Genomic DNA, 6,331 nt, shown 5'->3' with positions numbered 1-6,331 from the left:
AAACTAAACCAGTCTACCGTAAGATTTTGTAGAGTGATTATATATTTCCATGTCTGCCATGATCATCTGCCCTCTCAGTCTCTGAGTTAGCTCTTTGCTCTTGGTGAGAAAATATGTTAAAGAATGGTTATATAGGGACGCCTGGGTGGCTCAGTTGGTTAAGCAGCTGCCTTCGGCTCAGGTCAAGATCCCAGCTTCCTGGGATCGAGTCCCACATCGGGCTCCTTTCTCCGCAGGGAGCCTGCTTCTCCCTCTGTCACTCTGTCTGCCTGTGCTTGCTCGCTCTCTCTCTCTCTCTCTGACAAATAAATAAATAAAATCTTTAGAAAAAAAGAATGGTTATATATTATTTTACAATGTACAATTTTATATAGTGATTATCTTATGTTATTAGTCTCATCTTTTTTTTTTTAAAGATTTTATTTATTTATTTGACAGACAGAGATCACAAGTAGGCAGAGAGGCAGGCAGAGAGAGAGGAGGAAGCAGGCTCCCCACTGAGCAGAGAGCTTGATGCAACCTGAGCCAAAGGCAGAGGCTTTAACCCACTGAGCCACCAAGGTGCCCCTTAATCTCATTTTCTAGAGCAATTATGTACATATGTATTTTTGACAGAGAGAGGGAGACCACATGAGTGCTTCCTGGGGGTGGGGAGGATGGGGTAGAAAGAGAGAGAGAAAGAAACAGAGAGAGACAATCTGGGTGGGGCTGGATCCCACGATCCTGGGATCATGACCTGAGTCAAAATCAAGAGTGGCATGCTTAAACTGACTTAGCCAGCCAGCCACCCCAATTAATATTATATAATAATATTATAATATTATAATATTACAGACTTTGCTGCAGGCTTCCTTCAAAGTCAGCTTCCATCCACAGGGCAGCTTCACCCAGGGATGGGGCCTTTCCTGAGGCTACTGAATCCAATGGTCCAGTGTGGTGTGACAGTGGCCCAGTTGCAAAACTGTCAGCTGTGATGGCTACAGGAGTCAGCCTTCCATAGGCTGCACCACAGATTAACTTCACCCTCTGATCAATCCTGCTTCCTCCCTGCCCTGCCACAGAGGTCGAGAGCTAACCCATATCCTGCTTGCCAAACATCAATCTCAAAATCTGCTTCCAGAGAAACTAACTCGAGACAGCTGAGAGTGGGAAGGAAGGCAATTTGGAGGCATTTTGAAGCTAGCTTGCATCCCATCTGGCTGGCAACGAGAACCCCTTCATGGACTAGGTGGAACAACTATGGCCCAGATACAGCTGGTAGTCTAAGCATTAACACTGTCACGGGCAACGGGATAGTAATTGCTCATTGCCACTGAAGCCAATAGAGATGCTTTGTGTAGCAAGAAAGCTGAGACCCAGACCCAGGATTAATTAGAGTGGTCAAGCTCTGCTAAGGTTAGTCAGCTACCCACAGGAGACCTGTTAGGCTGTGCGGGGTGTGTGTGTGTGTGTGTGTGTGTGTGTGAGATAGAGAGAGAGAGAGAGAGAGAGAGAAAGGGAGAGGCCCTAAAACTTGCTCTGGGGTCTTCAGGTGGATGCCAACCACCTCCTCTGAGCCTGCGGCAATGGCCCACCACGTCCCTATTAAAAACAAGTGCTGTCTCTCCATTTTCTTCCTACAACCAGAACGATTGCTCTAGCTCTTCTTTATTCCTCAAATCCTGCCCTTTGAGCTACCGGTTAGGGAGGGAAATTGGTACCCCCACATAAGCAAGCGAAACGGGGTCGGATTCAGAGGAGCAGAAGTAGAGTTTTCGTTAGAGCCGTAAAGTGCGACTGACTGTTTCCCTTTCTGGATAATGACATCTCCCACTGTCACTGTGGGCTTTCCGGTGTCAGGGGAGCTGCCTGACCCTTGCAAATTCCGTTTTTCCCATTCCAGTCTTCTCCCTATCGTCTCCCCCTTTGCCCTGGAACATGCTCAAGAAATTTGATGAGAAAGAAAATGTGTCTAACTGCATCCAGGTGAAAACTTCAATTATTAAGGTTATTAAGAATCATGGAGTGCCTGGGTGGCTCAGTGGGTTAAAGCCTCTGCCTTTGGCTCAGGTCATGATCCCAGGGTCCTGGGATTGAGCCCCGCATCAGGCTCTCTGCTCAGCGGGGAGCCTGCTTCCCCCTCCCTCTCTCTGCCTGTCTCTCTGCCTACTTGTGATTTCTGTCTGTCAAATAAATAAATAAAATCTTTAGAAGAAAAAAAAAGAATCAATTGATAGAGCAATTTCCAGTTGTGGAACCATGGCTTAATCATAATGCCTAAGAAAGCGGCTGTCAAAATAGTGTGGTGCCATGAACATATAGAAATCCTTACAGTGAATGGAGAGTTACTATTTTTTAGACAAAGAGAAGGGCCTTTTTATCCAACCCGAAACTTACTTCACAGATACCCTTTTATCTTGCAGCACCAGCAGGTTGATAAAGGAGCTTTCAAATTTGTACTCAGTGGAGCAAATATCATGTGTTTGGGCTTAACTCTTCTCCTGGAACAATAGGTAGGATTGTCGCAATCATGGCAGAAGGAGAACAGCATGCTCTGTGGGTTGGAGTCATGAAGATGTCTGCAGAAGATATTGAGAAAGTCAACAAAGGAGTTGACATTGAAGATGACCATTGTTTAAATGATGGACTGTGGCATATAAAAATATATAAATGAGCCTCAGAACAAATACAGTTGGGCAAACTGTGGATATGGTGCTTTATCCGTGTTTTTGTCTGTGTGTGACAGCATGAAGACAACACTCCTGTGGTTATGCTGGATAAATTCAATGGATGCTAAAAAAGAAAAAAAAAAGAACTTGTTATCACCTTGCTTGGAGACAATGCAGGCATCTCTCTGCAAGGCAGCATCACTTTCTATAAGACCTGTACCTGTCTTCTCTCCCAGCCATCCGGCTATACTCCCCCAAAAGAGCTGCATGACCCAGCTGGGAGAAGACATGTGGGACTGAATTCTCAGGGTACTTGACCTTTGTGGCCATACCACAAAGATGGGAAGCTCTCCTGAAATACAAGATTTAACACCTTGGCAAATGCCCCAGAAGATAGTGTGATCTCAGTACTGGGGATGGCTCCTGGAAGGAGGGGGCAGAGGGAGAGGGAGAGAGAATCTGAAGCGCATAGTGAGTGTGGAGCCTGATGTGGGGCTTGATCCCAATACCCTGAGATCAGACTGGAGCCAAAATAAAGTTTCAGCCACTTAGCCAACAGTGCCAGCCAGGTGCCCCAAGATTATTGTATTTTTATTTTTGCCGGGAGTAACTTCACTTGAAACCAGTGGCTATTTCTGGAAGGGGTATGAATTAACCAGCACACTCTGGAATGAAAACCATCTTCCTTTTCAGAGGACTCAAACAGGCCATTCTGAGGTATGCCAGAATATGGCCTACAGAGAAATGCATTTTGTTTAAAAATAAGAATAACAGGGCGCCTGGGTGGTTCAGTCATTAAGCATCTGCCTTCTGCCAAGTCATGATCCCAGGGTCTTGGGATCAGCCTCCCTGCTCTGCAGGGACACCTGCTTCTCCCTCTCCCACTCCCCCTGCTTGTGTTTCCTTCTCTCACTGTGTCTCTCTCCGTCAAATAAATAAAATCTTTTAAAAAAATAAATAATAAAAATAACCAAAATCCATCAGGGAACTGCTTTTCTGTTTAGCAGAAATTTCTGCAGGGCCAAAAAGCCTTAGCCATCTGATCTGCAAATCAGGGTTCTATGCTACCAGAGACCGGGAGGCTGGAACTGCCTTCAGGCCAGGGGATGAGCCTCTCAGGAATGCTGGGAATTCAAGGAGGGCCTGTCCAAGGAAGGTAGGTTCATCCAGCTGATAAAAATGGTACTATGTGTTTTAATCTTTGAAGACTTAAAAATCATGTGTTTAATTTCTTGAAATGTCTGAAGAGTTTATAATGCATATGCATGGTATACCAACTCTCCTCTTTGCCCAGGACCTCCTCCCCTTCATATTAGCTACTGTGGTTGGTTTCCTGGGTACCCTCCAGAATGTTGTGTGTATATGCAAGCAGGTATGATATATTTTATATATCATATATATGTGTGTATACATATATACACATATATTTTTATATATTATATATTATATCTATATATCTATGTCCTTCATTCCCTCCCATTTATTTTTATTTACTTATTTTCATAGATTTTATTTATTTATTTGACAGACAGAGATCACAAGTAGGCAGAGAGGCAGGCAGAGAGAGGGAGGGGGAAGCAGGCTCCCCGCTGAGCAGAGAGCCTGATGCGCGACTCGATCCCAGGACCCTGAGATCATAACCTGAGCCGAAGGCAGAGGCTTTAACCCACTGAGCCACCCAGGTACCCACCCCCTCCCATTTAAAGGCACAAATGGTAGTATACTAGGCACAGTTTTTTAAAAATCTTGCTTCTATTCATTTGATAATATCTTGTCACTCTTTCAGCACACAGTTTATCATTTTCTTTTTTTTTTGTAAGATTTTGTTTGTTTATTTGACAGACAGATGTCACAAGTAGGCAGAGAGGCAGGCAGAGAGAGAGGAGGACGCAGTCTCCCTGCAGAGCAGAAAGCTCGATGTGGGGCTCGATCCCCGGACCTTGGGATCATGACCTGAGCCAAAGGTAGAGGCTTTAACCCACTGAGTCACCCAGGTGCCCCTCTTTATCATTTTCTAAGGCTGCGTGGCAGTCCACTGAATAGATTTACTGTGATTCATTTTAGCAGCTCACATTGGAATAAGCACTCATAGTCAATAGCTTTTTGATATTACAAACAATGCTGCAAGGTACAACCTTGGCTTATGTTATTCCACTGCTGGCAAATCTTTTTTTTTTTAATGATTTTATTTAACAACTTTTTCCACAAAATATTTTCTTTTCACAAAATCTATTTTTACAAATTTTATTTATTTACTTGAGAGAGAGGGAGAGAGGGCATGAGCATGAGCAGGGGGGAGGGGCTGAGGGAAAGGGAGAAGCAGACTCCCTGCTGAGCAAGGAGCCCGATGTGGGGCTCAATCCCAGAGCCCCAGGATCATGCCCTGAGCCGAAGGCAGATGCTTAACTGACTGAGCCACCCAGGCGCCCCTTCAAAATTGTTTTTAAAACGTTATATTTATTTAACTAATCTCTACACCCAACATGGGGCTTAAACTCATGACCCTGAGATGAAGTTTCACACTCTTCTGACTGAGCCAGCCAGCCGCCCCTCTATATGAAAAAGTTCTAAAATATTTGTAACTTGGGGTATTTCTAAATAAACGAGTAGTTGATATTACCAGTAAGATATGCTGTTCCTGAATCCTTCTGAGGCTTCTAGCAACAATCCTTTCTCTCTTCAAGGTCGATCTCTCTTCTACCAGATTGTTTCCCCATCTGTGTTTAGAAACATTGTCTAATCTCCTCTACCCTCAGAAGCCCTCCGTAATCTGCCCTTCTTCTCAGCTACTGCCTTTGTTCTCATACCCATCACCAACTCACCGGGTCCATGCTTTCTGTCTCTACTTTTCCCTCTGCCCATCACTCCTCAACCCACTCCTCTTGGAGTTAGAGTCAACATGGCCAGATAACTTCTTGAACCTAGAAAAATAGATCATGGATGATTCTGAGCCATTGAATCTGGGTACCCAGGAGAGAGGGGCCATCCATGGGGGAGTTTGAAGTAGCTGGTGGAGGAGGAGAGGGAGAGAAGTGTGCTTTTATCCGTGATGATCATTCAGATGAAGATGATACAGAGCCCAGATGAGAGGGATGGAGAAATCAGGGTTGGAAGATAAGTACTTGGGGGTCGGGGCCTAGACCTTCACAGGTACCAATACTTCTCTGTCCTCTAGAATGTTCTGATTCTAGGTCAATCACAACTCCCACACTCATTCCATGTATAACCTTTGGCCTGAAGCCTGGCCTCCAGGAGCCCATTTCTTCATCTGGGAAGTGTGAAAACTCTACCCATCTTATGAGGTCTCTGAGGACTTAGTGTCATTGTACCATCATCATTGTTAATTGCCCTTTCCTCTCCATGTGGAGCAGAGGAGAAAACTCAGCACATTTCTTTCCTCCCTTGAGCCTCATCTCCACTCTGGTCCATAGGCATTATCAGTTTCCCATATGAAGAGACAGAGGCCCAAAGAGGGACAGTCTTGTTCAGGGGCCCACAGTGCAGAAGCCATTGCCCCTCCCTGCCAGAGGCCATGCCCCAGATACCTTCACCCTACCCCCAGCCCCACCACTGATGAGAGTCCTGTTCATTGAGCTCTTTATGTGTATCCCGAGCCAAGCTGTGGATGGAGTGAGATGGGGTGTCTTGGCAAGCTGGATGAGTGGCATCTGCCTACCCCATCC

General features: G+C 45.3%; 1 pseudogene across 1 annotated transcript; it reads left to right on the top strand.

The window, feature by feature from the left end:
- The first annotated feature begins 1,917 nt into the window (after positions 1-1,917).
- LOC308354583 (malignant T-cell-amplified sequence 1-like) lies at positions 1,918-2,653 on the top strand (annotated as a pseudogene). Its single transcript has 2 exons — positions 1,918-1,995; positions 2,204-2,653. The product of its transcript is annotated as a malignant T-cell-amplified sequence 1-like (transcript).
- The last annotated feature ends 3,678 nt before the right edge of the window (positions 2,654-6,331 follow it).

Source organism: Martes martes, assembly GCF_963455335.1.
Source record: "Martes martes genome assembly, chromosome: 1".
NCBI classification, from domain to species: Eukaryota; Metazoa; Chordata; class Mammalia; order Carnivora; family Mustelidae; genus Martes; species Martes martes.
Note: the sequence above shows the minus strand (reverse complement) of the source record. Positions and strands in the feature narration are given on the sequence as shown.